At 30.8% G+C, this 20,736-nt stretch overlaps 1 pseudogene; it reads right to left on the reverse strand.

Moving 5' to 3' along the window:
* Window positions 1–6,151: 6,151 nt before the first annotated feature.
* Window positions 6,152–9,823, reverse strand: LOC129291080 (iron-sulfur protein required for NADH dehydrogenase, mitochondrial-like; annotated as a pseudogene).
* Between the last annotated feature and the right edge of the window lie 10,913 nt (window positions 9,824–20,736).

The following is a 20,736-nucleotide window of genomic DNA, read 5'->3' on the forward strand; positions in this document are numbered from 1 at the left end:
CTCATTCTATTAACTCTATTTCTTCTCCAAATATCTTTATCTTTTAGTTGCTTAATTTTATAACACATCACTTGCACAATTTTATTTTATTTGCATTCACTTTTAGGAATGAGGTAGAATCAGTTGGACAAGATTTATAATTTTTTATCAAAAGCTCGTTATTTTGTTCAACCACGAGAAGATAATAAATTAGTTTAGAATATTTTTTGAAACTTTTTTCTTGATATTGTTGCTGTAAGAGCACATTAGATGCATAAAATGTAGAAATATTTTTTTAACATATCATTATCAGTGGCTTTTTCTCTACATAATTTCAATTGAAAACTTATTCTAAAAATCATAGAGCTATATTTACTCACAGATTTAAAATCTTGCAAACGTAAATCCATCCAATTATAATAAGCTTTTTGAATAATTAAAATTTTTTGATAGTCGTACATTTCTTTTAAACTGTTCCAAAGAATAAGAGGGTCTTTTATAGTTAGATACTCAATTTTCAATCCTTCATGTAAATGGTGACGAAAAAAAAATTACCTTAGCCTTATTTTGACTGGATGCTTGATTGCCATCTTTGATTATATCTCCAAGACCATTATCATTTAGATGGATTTTTGCATGTAGTACCCAAGATAGATAATTTTTTTTTAATAATGTCAAGAGCCACAAACTCAAATTTTGAAAGATTCAACATATAGATGATATAATAAAAATACGATAAGAGTTAGATTATATTCAAGATTGAAAGGATAAAATGATTAGAAAATAAATTAAATCACATATAAACATAAAAATTACCTTAAAATGAGAAACCTTACTATAGAACCTTTAGGTTATCAAAGCTCATGTGCTAATAAAGTGTTATAAAATCAAGCTACTGCAAAATAAAGATATTGGGAGGAGAAGTAGAGATAAGAGAATGAGAAAATTTCTTATAGATTATTGTATCTTTTAATATAAATATCATGCTCTATTTATGAGCATGGTATTACATATCAAAGATTACACAAATGATAAAGGTAAATATAGAGTAATTAATTCTCATAATGGTAGGAGTTTTATGAAAAAAAAAGAAAATGAAAAGGTGCGAAAGATGGCCATCCGCTCTTCTTTTAATATTCATAACAATGTTGTATGAAATCCAGGCTGAGAAGAATTCGTATAACATTCTTAGTCCAAAATCTTATTGTCATCTAATAATAAAAACATAGAAATATCAAAAGGTTTTTGTCTATCATTTCAAATGACATTTCAAATACCCTTGTTTATCACATTAATAAGTAGCGTGAAGTTTTTTTTTTTGGGTTTGCCCGTAAGTTTACCAAAAATACAAAGTTTTGAATCAAATTTAGAGGTATTATATATCAATATTAAAATATAATGTTGGCAAAAATAACATTAAAATCTAAGGATCTTTTAATTAAATTTTAAGGAATAATGAATATTTTTTGTCCCTCAAATTTATCTCATTTATCAATTTGGTTTCAAAAGTTTAATTCTTATCATTTTGGCCATTTATATTTATATTTTCTTAAATTAGCATGTTAGTCCCTCAAATTTAAAAAGGGTTAAGGGTCTAAAATACCCTTCGATTAGGTAGAAAGGGTCAATATCACCCCCTAAAAATAAGAAAAGGTCATTTACATTTCTCAATTGTTAAGATTTTTGATTCTATCATCATGCCGTATATTCAATCAAATTTCACTGTTAGTAGGATCCATATTTGAATTTTTTAATATTTTTATGAGTTTCATCGTTTTTTATAGGGTTAAGGGTCTAAAATGCCTCTCGGCTAAATAAAAAGGGTCAGGATCACCCCTAAAGTTAAGAACATGTCATTTATATCTTTCAACTATTAAGATTTTTTATTCCATCACTCTATCATCTATTTCGTCAAATTTTACCTTTAGTGGGGCTTGCGCTTAGTTTTTTTTTTATATTTTTATTGTGTCTTGCATTTTTTTTTATATTTTTAGTAGGTCTCCTCAAGGCTTGGGCCATATCTCTAAGCAAGTCTCTATTTAAGCTTGTAAAAATTTAAAATTCACACCATGACTCTTTGATGGCTCTAAGCCTAATTATTCTATCATAATTCCTAACCTTGCTTTTAAATCTGCCAGTGCTAAATGGTGCCAGAACTCCACGAACCATTGTAAGAACTTGCTTTTAATGCACTCTTCAGCTTGACCATTCATGATGATAAGAAGATTGCAATCAGTGTAACATCCTAGAGGATTTAACCCTTAATTAGTTGAATAAATAAACTTAATTAAGTAAATTAATATTGTGTATAGTTACAAAGAGCTAACGGGTGTTACAGGTAGTGATTTTAGCCTTAGGATTAGGCCCAGAGCAAAGTCGAGTCATCCAGATGTTAAAAATTAAGGAAAACAAAGTGGAATGACTCTATGCCACATGTCGCTGCCAAGCATGGCATGTCGCAGCACACAAGTCATGAATCTACAAAAATAAGAGCGCATCAAAGTTCAAAAATAGAGAAAGAGGAAGAGAAAACAACAAAAATGCAAGGAACTTTGCTAGGACTTGAGATTTGGATGCCTTAAAAGCATTTTAAAGCTTCAAAAACTTGAAGGTAAGACTCCTAATCTCTTTCCCTCTCCTCTTCTTGCATTTTCTTGAATTGAGAAGTTAAGGTTTGGTTAAGAGAGATGATTTTCGGTCTATAAATGCCATGGATTTGAATTCATTGATTTAAATAGAGTTAATAAAAATTATTTAGGTTATTCAAACCTAGCATTTATGGTTATATATATTTCTGGTAGTTAAGAGCCTCAAATACATGAAATTTCACCAGTAATGAGGTGGTTGGTGTAATGTAAAGCCATTAATGGCTAATTGAAAGTTGAATGAAGTTAATAGAAGTTAGAGGAGGAAAATAAATCCAATGGGTACCTTTGTATGCGAAGAGATTAAATTTTAAGAGTATTGAAGTGTAGAGATAGATAGTGAAATTATTCAAAAGGGATATTAATGATTAATATTGTGGTTAAATATAGAGTAAGCATATTTGGCATCATTCAAGGTTTGTGAAAGCTTTAGGAGTGATAATTGAGGGGTAAACTTTTGATCTTTTAAAGGTTTTGGATAATTAAGGAAAAGTCTTTCTTGTACTTCTATGTGTTAATTGATTTATTAATTTATATGTTATAATTGAAGTGTGTAAAATCATTTGACATGCATGTGTGACATAAATTACTTGAACATCAATTACTATGATTTTGTAAATTTCCATGGCATGATGCATGTGAAATTTTATGAAATGATGAAAGTAGAGTTCCATAATATGGTTTATGTGGAGTACAATGATTGTGTGTTAATGGAGTTCAATGATTATATGTGATCATGATTGAGTATGAAATGAGAAAGTGTGGAAAACAATGAAGTGAATAGGCATGTTTAATGTGTGAGATATATACATGCCATGAATGTTGATATTTGTGCATTGCATGATCATGTGAGGAGGAAGTTCACCTAAAAAGTGAAGTAGTGAGTTTAAAATCCACGTGGTAAGGCTTTCATCAGAGCTCGATGGTTTTTCTGAATTTGTTTATACTTATCTTCCCACTTGTTCAACGAAGGACTGCCCCATTTATTCTATAAGGGACTTGAACCTAACTAGTTTTTTCACTTGTTCGATGAGGAAGCTAGTTTAAAGAGACTGACATCCTACAGTGTGAGATTTGAGGGAAACCGTAACTCACAAGTGAGTTAGACAATCTTGGCCAGGTATTCTCTCATGCGTGAGTAGCTGGGATAATATTATTTCATAAATGGCCTCATTGTGTTATAGCACATGATTTCATGTCAAAGGCATAAGAAGGATATAAGGGACGTGTATCATGCATATTGTGATAAAAAAGACACATAATTATCTGTATTGTGTCCCCCATGATGAAAACATGTGATTAGTTGCGTAACAATGTGAAAATGAACTATTTGTGTTGTCATTTCATGACTATATGCTCCTAATGACGTAAAATGCTAATATGTGCCTGAACATGATAAATTGACATGTGTCTGAAATCATATTGTCACTTGCATCTAAGTTGATTGACATATATTAGCATAAATTAGAAATATTTTGGTTATTGAGTACTTGCATTCACCCTTTTTTTTCAATAATTATAGAAGCTAACTCATTAGGTCATGATTGAGGGAAACATACTGAGACTTAGGATTTCAATCATAAAATTGTAGGCCTCTTTTATTTAGAGTATTATATGTGTATAATTATTGATGATAATGCCAACTAAGAGTTTACTTGTGTACTTACTTGCATTATATGTTGATTAATGTTAAAATGTGTATTTTAGGTCCCAGGCTAAGTATATGTGTAAATTGTGAAATTTAGGAAGGGTCAAAATACTAGTACAAATAAGTAATAGGTAAAAATGTGATTGATATTGATTTATTATAATGATTATGACATTGAGGCTCCCCCTTCTATTTTTGTGATTAAAGGGGTTGAGTATTGAAAATGTGTTGAAGGTGTTAAGTTTGTGATGTGGTGTACTATATAGGTTCGTATTAGCCTATTGAGCGCGATTTATAGTGTATTTGAGGCTCTTGGAACTTAGTATGAAATTAAGACACCCAATATGTGTTTAGTTTGTTAGAAGGAGTGCATTGTAAAATGGGTGTTTAATTTTTGACTGAGAAATAATTTGATTATAGAATTAATACTATTAGTTAAAGTTAGGAGAAAGCTTTCTGTAGACACCTAGATCGCCTCAAGTAGACGTCGGATGGAGAAATGGAGCACATTGAAAGTTCGCCCCTGCTGTTGTCAAATGACAGTAGCAAAGCTGTCAACATATGTAATGCACCGCGACGCATGACATAAACACAAATGTGTCGCTGCATACATATGTTTTTCTGCACTGTTTTCTTGTTTTCAACTACTATACAAATGCTCTAGCTTGTGAAAAATCTCATGCTTTCGCATACATTTATAGCTCTGATTTTTGAATGGTGAAGATATATTGAAGTGTTTTAATTTTGAAAACTTGGAATCCTAATTTAGGTAAATGTTGCAAACTTGGTATTCTTATTTGGGGTTAATCCCTTGATTACCTTAAATTTGAAATTATGAGGAGAATAGTAAAGGAGACCTTACAATCAATATGCCAGGTGCTCTGCCATCGCTACTCCACTTGCTTCAATCCAAGAACAAGTGAACGAGAGAGGGAATGAAGAGCGGGGGGAGAGAGAAGGGAAGGAGAATAGGAAGAGAGTGAGAAGAGAGAGGAATGTTTATTAAAATTATAAAAAATATTAAAAAATGATGGGACCTGAGAAAAAAAATTAAAAAGTTTAAATATGAGTTCCACTGATAGTGAAAATTGCCAGAATAGATTATAAGACAGTAAAATCAAAAATCTTGGCTATTAAAGGATATAAATAACCTTTTTTTCACTTTAAGGGTGACTTTGATCATTTCTACTTAATTAAAAGGCATTTTAAACCCTTAACATCAAAAAATAAAATAAAATAATATACCCACTATTATATTTTATTATTAAAAATATTTTAAAAATTCACGTGGACCAACTAATGAATAATTAACATCACGGGCACGAAAGATGCAAAATTATAAAGTTAAGGGATAAAATTAAACTTAAATTAAGGATGCGATGATTTTTAAGCTTTTGTACCCAGTTGAAAAATAAGAATAACACTTTAACTAAATAGTCCTTGGACATGTAGATGTGAGTGGTGCATATTGTAGCAAAAAGTGTTCACAAGCATGTAAAACTAATAGATGCGCAATTGCTGTCTCTAGATTTAATCCTCCCCCCCCCCCCCACCCCCACAAAAAAAGCCTCATCGTCTATTAATTATATTATATATTTTATTAGATGTATTCTTCTGGAATTTTTTTTTTTTTGCCATATCTTGGAATGAGTTTTATTGAGGTGAGCTTGATTGTGTTAGTCATTCTAAGCATTATTCAGTCAACCAGTCTCTAACAACAAAGACAACTCATGCATACTCGAGAGGATACTTGATTGCACCACCGGCATCTACATGTCTAAGAATTATTTCTAATACAATTTTATTATTCTGCGATACCATACGAATACCACATGTTAGACCTAGAGAGCATTGAAAAAAGGAAGAATCCAATCGGAGCTATCAACAACAAAAGAATGTACATAAATAGGCTCGACTCCATATTTTAAGTAAACATGGAGCTCTGATTTGTCATCCTAAAAATGGATTAAAGTTTGATGATGTGCGAAAATGATAATAAAACAAGATAGATATGCTTAAGTTGGCGTTTGAATACAGTATAACTGGACCTTATTTGGTGGCTTCATGAAAGAGCATATCCAGTCATACAACACAGTGTTGACGGCACCAACCATCCATATCTTTTAATATCCCTGCTATACAATCTAAACAAAAAGCTCACATACCAGCAAAGTGCAAGGGCGGCCCCTCATACTAAAATTTCAGGTTGAGCTGGTTGTTCCTTGAGCTTCTGAACAACATTTCGAGCAACATCACCATATGTTTTGGATGCTGCAGAATCAGGGGCGGATAACACTACGGGGTCCCCTTCAACACAAGCTTCTCTGATCTGCATCTCCAAGGGAATCTCTCCCAACAATTCTAATCCCATTGCAGCCGCTGTCATAGAAGCCCCTCCTTTTCCAAATATGCATGAATGTTCACCACAATGCGGACACTTAAAGCAGCTTATGTTCTCAACAATTCTCAGAAGAGGAACATGAACTTTATTGAACATATTTACTCCTCTCCTAGCATCCATTAATACAACATGTTGAGGAGTTGAAACAATCACTGCACCGGATAATTGCAGATTCTGATAGATAGCTATCTGGGCATCACCGGTCCTGGGAGGCATATCCACCAGCAGAATATCAAGGTTTCCCCAGTCAACTCCCCGTGTCATTTTCTCAAGAGCATTTGCTACCATGGGACCTCTCCATACAATTGGCGCATCTTTCTCCACAAGGAAACCCATTGACATACACTTTATACCATAGTTTTCAACAGGAATCATTTTCTTTTCTGGGATCACTTCTGGCTTTTCATTAATGCTCATCATGGTGGGAATATTCGGGCCGTATACATCAGCATCGAGCAAACCAACCCTGAGTTTGCACACACTTGTGAGTGAATAGCTAAATTCGGTAAAGTAGTAGACTTGCCCACCCCGCCTTTACCAGAGGAGCTGGCAACAGTACTTTTAACCCCATCAATAAGCAGATGTTTTTCATAGCTCCTGAGACTTCCAAGCCTCCTTAAGGAACCGTACACCTGGCTCATAGATTCCTCCAAAAAAAAAAAACAATGAGGGAAGATCGAGCAGTATAACTGGACCTTTAGCCTCTTTAAATAGAACAGCGCAATGTAAAAGTTTAAAATGAAAAAAGCTGGCCATATTAAACCTAACCATATAAAAACAAGTTGGTGACAAGTTTAATTCTTCTGACTCCATGTTATCAAAGGCACGTGCTAGCATTCAAGAGGTCGTGCAGAACCAGTTGTGAAATTGAAGGAGCTCAATATAGAAACAATTCAGCAAGCTGTTTTGAAAAGTAATTAATATGGTACATCATGCTCTAAATCAAATAGAAATACACAATAGATTCATCTTCTAAAATATCTTGTACAGGCCCTCGAACATTTTCTTCACCAATCAAGTCCAGGATGACAAATATTTAGTTTGTACAATTTAGTGCATAAAAACTCCAACGGAAAATAGAAGTTTGAAGGATTAAAGATCAACTGGAAAAGGTTTTGCTCGTTTAAACTAGATAATGCAGCACAAACATGATTGAATAAATATATTTGAAAATTTTCAGCTATCAGGACTTAAAACATGGATAGTTGCTAGATGCTACTGCAGACAGAAATTTCCTCTTTATTTTCAATTCTGACCACCCAAGCATATCATTAAAAGTAGATAATTTGGTAAACTGACAGAGAATTCTTAAGCCGCTAACAAGCACAGTAGATAAAAAAAAACAACAAAATGAAATATTCTGATAGGCCAAGAACAAGGGAAAAATCATAAGTTGCAAAATGAATTAAATAATATTATAATCACTAGGAGAAAAAAAGTTGGCAATAAGATCTTAAAGAGACAAAGAAGGAAGGTCACTTACCTTGAATTGATCGAGTAGTTAGCTGGCAGAGAAGATGATCCAGATCTTCCAGAGTCCCTAGCCGAAGGCCCGCCTATTGAACTGTTATTAACTGCACTAGTGCAGCTGCCAGCATGATACCTTTGCATTTCCCCCAACTATCACCAGCATACTGCCCCCAGCATCAAAACACAAGCAGTTGTGATAGCTAGCAGGCACCAGTGACAATGTTTTAAGTCATTTTCAGCAAAAGCAAAGATGAGCAGGTTAAAAAATCCCAAGGATCACAGTAGCCAAGGAACAACCCTTCATTAAAGAAAGGGTTGGCTTTTGGGTATATAACCTCTGGCTTTAAATCTGAGATCAGTCCCAGACATGGGGCATACTGTATGCAATATAAATCAAACTAGATATGCTTTAACTGCCAAAGAAGGTACTCCGAGATCAGTCCCAGAATGGGCCACACTGTATGGACCGAAGATCCACTGTGAAATATCAAAAACCATGCATCCCAAGTGTGCAACTCAAATGCTCCTACTATGCAGAGAAAAGAAATAAATTGTACCTTAACAGTACATTGTATCCGAAATAAAAAATCTCAAGAAAATTAACAAGTCAGACTCTACTCCATGGTGAGTCCTGTTTCAAGTATTTAATAACCTAGCCCAAATGTCAAAGCAGAGAATAAATGGAACAACATGACATTTTAATTTCGAAATATCATTTTTTTATTTTGAGATTAAAGTCCACAGTCCATGTAAACCCAAATATACTTTCAAGAAAATTTGCAGACGAGAAAGTCGTAGTTAGACGAAGATATCGTCGTAGGCCCCATGCCGTATATGAAAATATGGAAACCCCTACAAATTAGTTAATGAAATACTGGACTAGATATCGACATGAAGCATAATTATATAGAGTTAAAACCTTCGATTATTATCTATCCGAGAGAAATTATAACATAATAATAATAATAATATTTATAAGACTCAGCGCCACCATCGAACTAAAATTTAAAACTTCATGCCCTACATTTGGGAAATGCCATGATTTATAACTCCAACCCGTACCTTTGCGAGTAAATTACAAGCGACAATGGGAAGCAGCATAAATTTATCAAAACGCTTCCGATCCAGGTGCATACGTCCAAAACCCATACTAAGATAACCTCGATTGAAACCTAGGACCCCACAACTTAAATCGCCAAGTAGCTTATATTGCGTTCGAAGTAGCTAAAGCACAAAAAGAAACTTCTTCAGGTGTGAAATGAATTGGAAACAATCCACCGACTTAATCTACCAATTCATTTCGACTTACGGTTGAATCCAGATGCCAATAAATTCTGGAAACATCATCGCGCAACCCAATAAAACAAATCTAAAGCAAAATAACCGCCGGAATTCGAACTTTAAAGCATGGTCCAAAATTGGGGATTTTCTACGAATTCACATTCTTCAACTTGATAAATGCGTACGAGAGCTAACTATGGAGCTGAATTTGACGTGTGTTTTGATCGCCAACCCCGCCAAACCTAAGAACTTTCGAAAAACACGATGTTTTTAAGATTAGAAGGAAAAGCTGGACACAACGCGTGAGAAACTTCGAAGCCTGACAGACAGAGAGAAGAGACGAAATGCACTGTTGATACTATCTTGAGAAAGTGTGAGAGAGAAACGAGCTGCTGGGGACAGGAAGGCCCTGTATGGTACACAGCTGCAATTTAAAAAGATTGGGACTGAAACTGAAATTGGAATTGAGACTAAGGATCCATTTGGTTTTCCTCCGTTTCATATTTAGAAAGTAAAATTTTACTTTCAAAAAGTTAAAAGTTGTTTGTGTAAAATATTTAACAGAAAAGCACATCCTGAAAGTACATTCAAACAGTAGCTGAAAGTGGATTTCTGAAACGTAACTATTTGAAGCTTTTGAAAAGTGGATTTGAAAAGTAGGATGTTATTTGACCATACTACCCTAAGTTTAATATCTTATTTTTTTATTTAAAAAATAGTTAATTCATTAAAAATATAATTATTATTTTAATAATAATAATTAGGTATCAATTTTTTTAGTATTATAAATTGAGTAATTAATCATGTTAATTTTTAGCATTAATGTATAATAAAAATTACAAATCTTTATTACATCTTTTAAAATTACAAATTAAAAAATACAAATAATTAGAGATCAAATTTTTAGCATTATAGATCAAAATTTATGTTATTTATAATCTTTATTACATTTTTTAAATATTTTGAATATATTACATTTGTATAATAAAAGTTATAAATCATTATAAATCAATGTCCTTTTTGGTAATTGTACATTCAAAAGCACATCTCACTATCACAAACCAAACAACTTTCAATGTATCAAACTGACTTTTGAAAAAATATATCCAAACACAAATTTCGTTACAACAACTGACTTTCATTAAACTGACTTTCACCAAATGAACTTTTTGCAAACTGAAAACCAAACGCACACTTTAAAAGTGTGCGTTTGGTTTTCAGTTTGCAAAAAGTTCATTTGGTGAAAGTCAGTTTAATGAAAGTCAGTTGTTGTAACGAAATTTGTGTTTGGATATATTTTTTCAAAAGTCAGTTTGATACATTGAAAGTTGTTTGGTTTGTGATAGTGAGATGTGCTTTTGAATGTACAATTACCAAAAAGGACATTGATTTATAATGATTTATAACTTTTATTATACAAATGTAATATATTCAAAATATTTAAAAAATGTAATAAAGATTATAAATAACATAAATTTTGATCTATAATGCTAAAAATTTGATCTCTAATTATTTGTATTTTTTAATTTGTAATTTTAAAAGATGTAATAAAGATTTGTAATTTTTATTATACATTAATGCTAAAAATTAACATGATTAATTACTCAATTTATAATACTAAAAAAATTGATACCTAATTATTATTATTAAAATAATAATTATATTTTTAATGAATTAACTATTTTTTAAATAAAAAAATAAGATATTAAACTTAGGGTAGTATGGTCAAATAACATCCTACTTTTCAAATCCACTTTTCAAAAGCTTCAAATAGTTACGTTTCAGAAATCCACTTTCAGCTACTGTTTGAATGTACTTTCAGGATGTGTTTTTCTACTAAATATTCTACCCAAACAACTTTCAACTTTTTGAAAGTGAAATTTTGCTTTCTGAACGTAAAACGGAGGAAAACCAAACGGACCCTAAGATTGGGGATGAGGTTTTAAAATTATGTTTGATATGGAGTAATATTTATAAGAAATACTTACTTATATTTTATTTTACAATTAAATATAAATCATAAAAAGACTATAATATCCTTAAAATAATAAAAAGAAAAAGTTGTAACCTATCTAACGCATTACCCTCCTCCCCAAAGAGCACGACGGCGCGTCTGCACTTACTCCCCTTCTTCCACAGAGAGCACGCCCCCCAGAGAGCACAACGTCACATCTACAATTTCTCTGCATCTCCTCCAAAGAGCACAGCAGGGCACAAGGCCATTCCCTATGCTCTCTCTGCCACGCTCAGTCTTCTTCTTCTTCTTCTTCTTCTTCTTCTTCTTTTTCTTCTTGCTATTCCTTTTCTGGTTTTCATGTAGATCAACGGAGTGATAAAGATCTACTTACCAGTGACCAGCGACGCAAATGGGTTTCTGGTTTTTGATGGATGAAGGCCACTTATTCATTGGTGATGTAGATCGACGAAGTGATGGAGATCGACAAAGTGAGATGGGAACTAAGAGACGTCATTCAATCACCATTATGTCTGTGTGTGGCTGTCGTTAGCGTTGTGCCTGTGTGTGTTGCCGTCGACATTGTGCTTATGTGTGGCTACTGTCGACATTGTGCTTGTGTGTGGCTGTAAGGTAGGGTGGAGGTTAGAGGGTAAAGGGAGAGACGAGAGAGGGATGGGGTGGGCGGCATTTTGGCCAAAAAATAATTAATCTCAGGATTGATTTTCTAATACTAAAGAGGTGGGTGCTATTGAGTAATCCCACTTTGAAGGGATTAGGATTGGGATTAAATTTCCTATTACCACATACCAAACATGAAAAGATGGGATTGCCTAATACCAATCCCAATCCCACCCTCCTAATGCTATGTACCAAACATAACCGAAGTGTCACGGGCTACGAGGGCACGATTATCCTTTTTGTATTCCAATTTTGACCTCACAATGTCATGTTATTACCTTTAAGCATAGCTGAGGGAACGCAAATTAGAGGGGGCAAAATAGTCAAGCGAGTTGTGAGTGCAATCCATTGGGGAGTTAATTTGTAATAGATGCATGGAGGGATTAAAGAGTTTAATCTTTTTAATGCAATTAGGCAACCAATCTTATACTTTAATTTTGATTAACATTCATGCGAGAAGAATTTGTCTTACATTGAGTCCAAATTATTATTGTCATCTAATGATAAAAACTTTGAAGTATCAGAAGGTTTTTGTCTATCATTTTTTTTGAAAAATAACATATAGACTCTGTAAAATTGACTTATTTGTAAATAAATCTCACGAAATTTAAAACCTATAATTAGGTATCTCAAGACCTAATTGTAATTTAAAATTTAGATAAAAATAAAGATGTTTTTATTAAACATATATACATTATATCAATCAAATTATTTATAATTATTTTATTAATAATTTACAACTATAATTTCAAACTTTTTATAACTGTAACTTTACATATTCAATATAGTTTAATTATTGAATATATAAAGTTACAGTTATAAAAGATTGAAATTATAGTTGTAAATTGCTGATAAAGTAATTGTTAAACTTGTTAGTAATACATGATTATTTAATTATTAAATATGTAAAATTATAGTTGTAAAAAATTAAAATTATAGTTTTAAATTGCTAATGAAATACTTATAAATTAATTATTTAATTGATATAATATATATATATATATATATATAATAGGGATATTATTATCTTTGCAATCTAATTTCAAATTACATTCATGTATTAAGAGACTTGGTTGTGGTTTTCAAATTTTCTGAAATTTATTGGTGAATATACTTGCTCCACAAGATTTATATGTAATTTTTCTATTTTTTTTCTAATCAAACATTTGTCTGTCATTTTAAACGATACATTAAATACTCCTATTTAGGGTATCATAATACAACTAGGATAAAAATTAAGAATCTTTTAAATTAATTTCTTTAGTTAAGAGAATTAAATAATCAAGGTTCTTTATTCCTCTTGACATTAATCATGTCATAAATATATGTTAATATTTTAAATAGGGTTAATATGTGATATAAACCTTAAACTATATATCTAAGGATGATTTTAATTATACACTTTTAAAGGATATATTTTGAACCTTAAACAATTAAAGTTAGGATAATTTTGCCCCCATTATTAAATTTCAACAAACATTCATTTGTTTTATAAAAATTGAGGCCCAATGTGAGATTTTTACCAAATTTCACTCTCCCTCTCTCTTCTTCCCTCATTCAGTAAAAATCGCATGTTAAATCCCAATTTGATGAACATTTATTCAAACTTTATGATGGAGGCAAAATTGCTCTAAATTTAATTATTTATGATTTAAAATGTACTTTTTAAAAATTTAATGTTCGAATCACATCTAAACCTATAATTTAGGGTTTAAATTACATATTAACTCCTTTTAAATATCATGGGATCAATATAAGAAAATATCACATGATCCATATTTTTTAATATAAGTTAAATTTATATAAAAATAAAATGATTAGTGCATAGAAAACCTAACCTACTGTCCTGATAGAAAGGTGAAATATTCATGAACCATTAATAGGGTGGCACATTTTAAGTATGTATGTCGAGAAAATTAATTATGTAATATCTAATGATATGGTAAGTATCTACCGTGTCAAGATCATCTGCTATAAGTTAAGCTCTCATTTTCATTTTCATTAATGCCTATCATATACTAATTATATTATATATTTTATTATGTGTATTTTTGTAAAGGCATTTTTTGCATACCATGTAATGAGTTCCTCTGAGGGTTTTTGGTTGTGCTCAATATTCATAGCGTTAGTCAGCCAACCAACATCCAATAGCAAAGGCAACCAAGATGTGTACCTGAAGGGAACTCAAGTACCATCAGTGCATTAAACAGCCATTTCTAATTCTTCTACTGAAACCTTTAATGAAAATTAAGTCCCAAGTTCTGGTGATGATATTCCTTTTTCCCCCACCGTCAATGCTATTCCAAGTGTGAGCGTTTGTTCTTCTCCTTGCAACACAGTAGGGATGGGGTCCACTTCACAGCTCACAAAAGCATACGTCCTTTATTTAGGCACTGGATCCAAAGAAGATCACTTCTGGTAAAGAGCTTCAAACAAAGTTTCATAATGGATGCATTGTGCATGGAAGCCTTGAATGTCCTTTTTGTTTATTATTCACATATATTTTGTAATGAACACAAGCTCAAAGGGAGAGCCCATTTTAAAAGATTAACTTATTAGGTGGGATAGCTCCTTAAACTTATTAACCCCATATCACTTGTGAGGTTATCTGATGTGGAACTCGTGACAATACCACCCTGTTGAGAGCCGACGTTCTCGGCAACTCCACTCCACGATGGTTCACTTGGCCTTCTACCAGTTAAAACCCTCTGTGGGTAGCCTTTTTCGTGACACCGGCCTCTTAATAAAAGCACCAACGTGTTGAGCACAAGTCTAAAGGAAGAGTCCATCCCAAAAAACTAGTCTATTGGGTGGGAAAACCTCTTGAACTTATAAACGTCACACCACTTGTGAGGTTTCTTGACATGGGACTCGTGACATATTCTTTTACTAAAGACACTTGTGTTCAATGTGTAGTTGAATTTTAAATGTAAATACCTCTTTTAACATGGATTTAAATATTAGTTTCACCTCTCCTTTTTACCAAACTCTATACCCATTGGTGGCCTTAAAAGTCATTTCTTTGAACATAAGCTTGACTTTTTTTTGCTTTTGAAATTCTTATTGTTGGTGCATTTATGGAAACTATTGAGGTTTTATTTATGTCTGGATGCATGTTAGATGTTTGCCCTCCCTCTTTTCAGAGTTTACTCCCGGGTTCCCTTGATGGGGTAAAGAGCAGGATCCTCTCAAGCTCAATTTACTCAAGACAAAGCATGTTGGTAGTACAGTTATCTCGAAGTCTTCAAACGATTGAATTCCCAAGGGCTTGGCATAACATGCACCCTTGAGGTTTAATCCTACAACCTCTCCTATAAAAGCAAAGAAGTGGGCTCAGCTTAGCAGTATCAATATTGCCAACTACTTTGCTTTTGTAGGAGAGGTTGTAGGATAGAACCCAAGAGATGCATATTATGCTGAGCACTTAGGAATTCGATCATTGGGAAGGTATGATGATGGTATATTACCACATACTTCCACCTAGCAAATGGGTTCAAAAAGGTCTTACTCTCTGGTCTTATCAGGGACGCTTGGAGGTTTACCCTTAACAAAAGGGGAGGGCAAACATTGGAGTAAATGATACAAGAACTTTCATGCTTTTATAGATAATGTTGAAGCTATCAACTTGATTCTCAAAAGAAGTGATGTGAATTATACTTATTAAAACAATATTGAAGAAGCTAACTCTTTCTACCATGGGAATTGAAGTATTAATTATTTTGAATTTTTGTTACAAGGAAGCTAGCATGTATGTAGATACTATTGACAGGCATGCTCACAATTTGGATAATATCTTATATTTCTTCGATCAACTATTTCCTTTATTGTTGTATTTTTGTTCTAGATTGTCATGGTTGTTTCTCCTAGTGCAAAAAAAGATTGCTCAATTCTTCTCTCATCATTTCCCACCTCATGCAAAAAAAGGTAAGAGTTAATCAAAGAAACATAAAATATTATCCAAATTGTGAGCGCGCCTAACAATAGTATCTACATACATCTTAACTTCCTTGTAACAAAAATTCAAAACAATTAATACTTCAATTCCCACAGTAGACAGGATAGGCTTCTTCAATACTATTTTAATGAATATAATTCACGTCACTTCCTTTAAGAGTCAAGTTGATAACTTCAATGCTATCCATAAAAGCATGAAAGATCTTGTATCATTTACTTCAATGTTTGCCTTCCCTTTTTGTTTAGGATAAATCTTGTATCATTTACTTCAATGTTTGCCTTCCCTTTTTGTTTAGGATAAACCCCCAAGTGTCTCCCATGGGGTGGAGAGTGGAATTCTCTTGAGCCCATTCACTTAGACATGCCATACACCATCCGCATACCTTTTTAATGATCGAATTCCCAACCATTTGACATAACACATACCTTATGGGTTCAATTTCACAACATCTCTTACATAGCAAAGAAGTAAGCAATATTAACTAAGACTCATAGTGAATAATAACAACATTAAAAAAAGATAACGATAAGATTTAATTTACTACAAATTTAAAAATTTTAAATTTATTTTATATATTTTAACGGTTCAGAATTTATAATATTTTTTGAGTAAAAATTTAAAATTTATTTTACCCGTTGACCTTTTCTTAAATTTCACTTAACACGATCGCGTCACATTTATTGAGGAATAAAATGAAAATTCAAAATATAATACTTTTTTTGGGAACAATATATATATATATATATATGTTTTTTTTTTGGTAACAAATGAAGACAGTATAACGCCTTAATGCCTTTTGGCAGTTTTCTTGCAAGTTGCGAATGAAGTCCAATCAAATCAAGTAACATCGTACACTGCCCACGAGAGCAAGGCATTGAATTTCTGCAACACGCTTTGTCTCTGAATATTTGCAGTGTCCGGTGTCTGAATGTGGGCGGGGTCATATGATTGGGCCCAGCCTACTATTATTATACGGTAGAGTAGCTAGCTCTTTTAAATCCTAAAATGATTAAGGTTAGACTATTAATTTAGGATAGAAAATAATAATTTAAACTTGAAAGGGTCAACTATTTGAAGCTCGAGAATAAAAGGTTTATTCCTTTAAAACTCGTGTACCAACAAAACGTGCTTGAAGGATCTAATTGCCCGTCAATCAATCATGTTTGATCTTACTGGTATCTTTTCACTCTCTTAGTTATTTTACCATGTTGTTTACTATATATTTATATTTAAATTTAAAATTTAATTTCTATATAAAAACTTTAATCCAATCACTATATCTACTTTTTTTTCTTTTCAATAACTCATTTCATACTCGTGTTCATACATTATCATGTGAAAAATAACTCGTTTATATTTCTAACATTATTAATTTCATTAGTTAAAAATGCCAACAATAAATTTTTAAATTCTGACAAAATATTGTCAAAATATTAGCATATTGATTTTTTTTAATAACAATAATCAAAACAAAAAAATTATCATATAAGATGAATGGCACTAAAGTTAGAGGAGTAAAAAAATATTTTATGAAATTAATGAATAAAATTAAAATTTTATGTAAAGTTAGGAGAATGAATATATAAAAAATTTGACTTGTTTTAAAATTTTAAAATATATATTTTTGAAAATATTAAATTTTAAATAATTCTCCTACTATCGACTAATTTGTCACTTCACTGACAAAATATTCAAGGTTAAAATTTATCAGAATTATATGTACATTATTCAAAATATGAAAGAATTCTTTCCATGGGAATAAATCTTAGAAGGAATATTTATTGACGTCTCAAACTTTGTTAAGATGTAGACTAATTGTCGGCGCCGTGTTGCCTAATGTCTGCACAATTTTTCAACGTTTATGAAGATTCTTCATTGAGTTTTAAAGACTAAAACAAGTATAAAGCCATAACTCAAAACTACAAAGAATTTTTATTGGAAGGGGTTTCTTTATTTAATATCCAACTTGTCTTAAATATAATATAATACATGTGAGTAATAAAAAAAACTGTAAAGAATTTTGTGTAATTTAATTTGAAATTTTCCAGGAGAAAACTTATAATTAAAAGTACATGCTTATAATTAAAATCTTACAGGTTTTAATTAAGTCACCTTAAGTGAATAGATAAAAATGAATAATCTGGCATGCATTCCTTGTTTAAGTTAGAGGATTTAAAATTTTTATGAATAGTTAAGTGTTACTGAACTCCGAAAAATTATTTTTTATAAAGCCAAAAATAAATTTTTTTAATCAATCCAGCATCTCAGCTCCCCTCTAGCTCCATCTTGAGGGAAAGAGAAACATAAGAGAAAATAACATTTTTTTCTATTTGGATATGAAGAGAAAAATGGAGGTGAGAAAAAAGTGAAATGAAAATAATGCATGAGACCCATATGTTTTTATTTCTAATTTCTTTTTCTAAATATGGGAAAATTTTTGAAAGAAAGTTTCATTTTCAAGTTTACCCATCAATTCTTTTATTGTCGTCTCTTACTTTCATTTATTTTTATCATGATATTTATAGTGTAGTTACAATTTGATTATAATTTTTTATTAAACAAATAGTATATTTAATTTTTTGACTAATTAAACAAATGCAAATTCTAAGTTTCATGTTAGTTTTTAATTAAGTACCTTATATTGTTTCAAATTTTAAATTATTACATATTAAATAATTTAATAAAAAAAATTTTAAATTGGATAAATTTTTTGTCAATATTAGATAAAATAATTTTTAATTATGTTTTTGTTTATTCTATAATATATAATAAAAATTATTTATATATAATATGGTAAAATATTAAATTTTATTATATAAATATTTTTTATAAACAATCAATTTATTATTATTTATATAAAATTGATAACTTTCCTCCCCTCTCAATTTTCTCGCTCAACCAAATATAATAACAAAAAATTATATTTTTTTTTTCTTTTCATTTTTTTTCTTTTCTCATTTTTTTCTTTTTATTTTCCTCTACAACGCAAGCACAATACAAGATATACACATAAAATATGTTTATCCCTTCTGGATTTTTTTTAAAAAGCTCTTTTTTAAATATTGTTTTTAAAAACCTTTGTCTGGTTTGACGGCGGACGTCATAAAATATCCACACTGTCATTCTATACTTTTCGTCTATGTTCTCCACACACACGGAGTGTGTATTTTGGGGGATTTGTTTATGTTTGGATGATCTCTACAGTAAATTTTAGAAATTAAAACTATAATTTTATGAAAATATATTTAAATATTTTTGTTATATGTTAAAATTAATTAAAAATATAAATAATATTTTTTTAAAAAAATCTAAATACTCAATTAACAAATTAAAAGTGTTCTTGATAGTTTTTTTTTTTGTGGCTCTTATAAATTAGGGAGAATATTATCGAAGCACAATTGAAAGAATTTAATGTCTAATAAAAACTTTAAACAATTAAACATTAATCATTAACAAGTATATTGTTTTAATAAGTATCTCATCCATTCAAGTTCTTTTAAATATTAAATTATTTTAAGAGTGTCTCATTAATATTCTTTCAATAAATCATGCTCTTATAGTATTTTGTAAAATATATGAAATAAAAAACCAACCAAACTAGTTGGTTCGACGACTGAATCAACCTCTTTGTCAGTTCGATTTCACCTAATCCAAGGTCAACCCAAGAATGATTGGTTGGCTGGGTCAGTTGGGTTACCATTTTTTAGGTTTTTATTTTTTTAAATTATAAAAATTAAAAAAATAAAAAATTAGCTTGAAAATTTAAAAAGTGAGGCAACAAAAGGTGAGGCAATTAAATCAGATTTCATTATCTGTAGTTTGAATTTCAAACAAAGGACTTTAATTGTAAGTTCAAAGTTAAAAGATTCAATATTCTTCTTCGTTAATCATGCCTTAATTATTTTAATCTTCTATTATTTGTTGATATTCATTTGTTTGATTGTTGTTTAGCATTTATGAATTATAATTATAATTGTTGGTGATTTTAGTGTTGGTGATTATTAATTTAATTTTTTTTATTGATTGAAGGGTTGTAAATTATAAATATAGAAATGATTAATTAAAAAATTATATTTTATTATTGTTAGACATTTAGGTAATTGTAATTTTATAATTATTATTACATTTGTATTTTATATTAGAGATTAATGTTATATTTAATTAAATATTTTCATAATTAATATTTTTTATTTAAATTATATCATTTCAGTCATAATTAGTTTACCTTTTGGATTAACTAGTTCAACTATTAATCTACTTGTTGGCTTGACTGATTTAACGTTCGATTCAATTTTTATTATCTCGGTAAAATGGGTGCAATAACCTCCCTTGCTAACAATATTTATTGTATCGTTCTCCTATGTTATACATATCATATATATATATATATATATATATAAATATTAAACCGTCTGATTTATGAGAACCGGAGCCTTGAAATTAGTGGACGATGCAGATTCATATGTCAATCAAGATGCGTTCTAGTTTGCACGCGGCAATAAGACGCGTGTGTATCGACATTGATGACGCTTTGTGCGATGACGTGGGGCGAGGAACGAGGAATATGCGCATATTCTTATTTGGCCGCCACATTATCTCGATCATATTATCGCATTTTTTTTGGATAACAAAAAATTTGGATGAATTCTCATATCTCCAAATTTAAAGAAATGCTTATAAATTATTTATTTATGAAGTTCTCATTACAGTATTAAAATTTGA

Source organism: Prosopis cineraria, unplaced genomic scaffold (assembly GCF_029017545.1).
Source record: "Prosopis cineraria cultivar Desert tree isolate PC_DT_omini unplaced genomic scaffold, ASM2901754v1 PC13, whole genome shotgun sequence".
NCBI lineage: Eukaryota > Viridiplantae > Streptophyta > Magnoliopsida > Fabales > Fabaceae > Prosopis > Prosopis cineraria.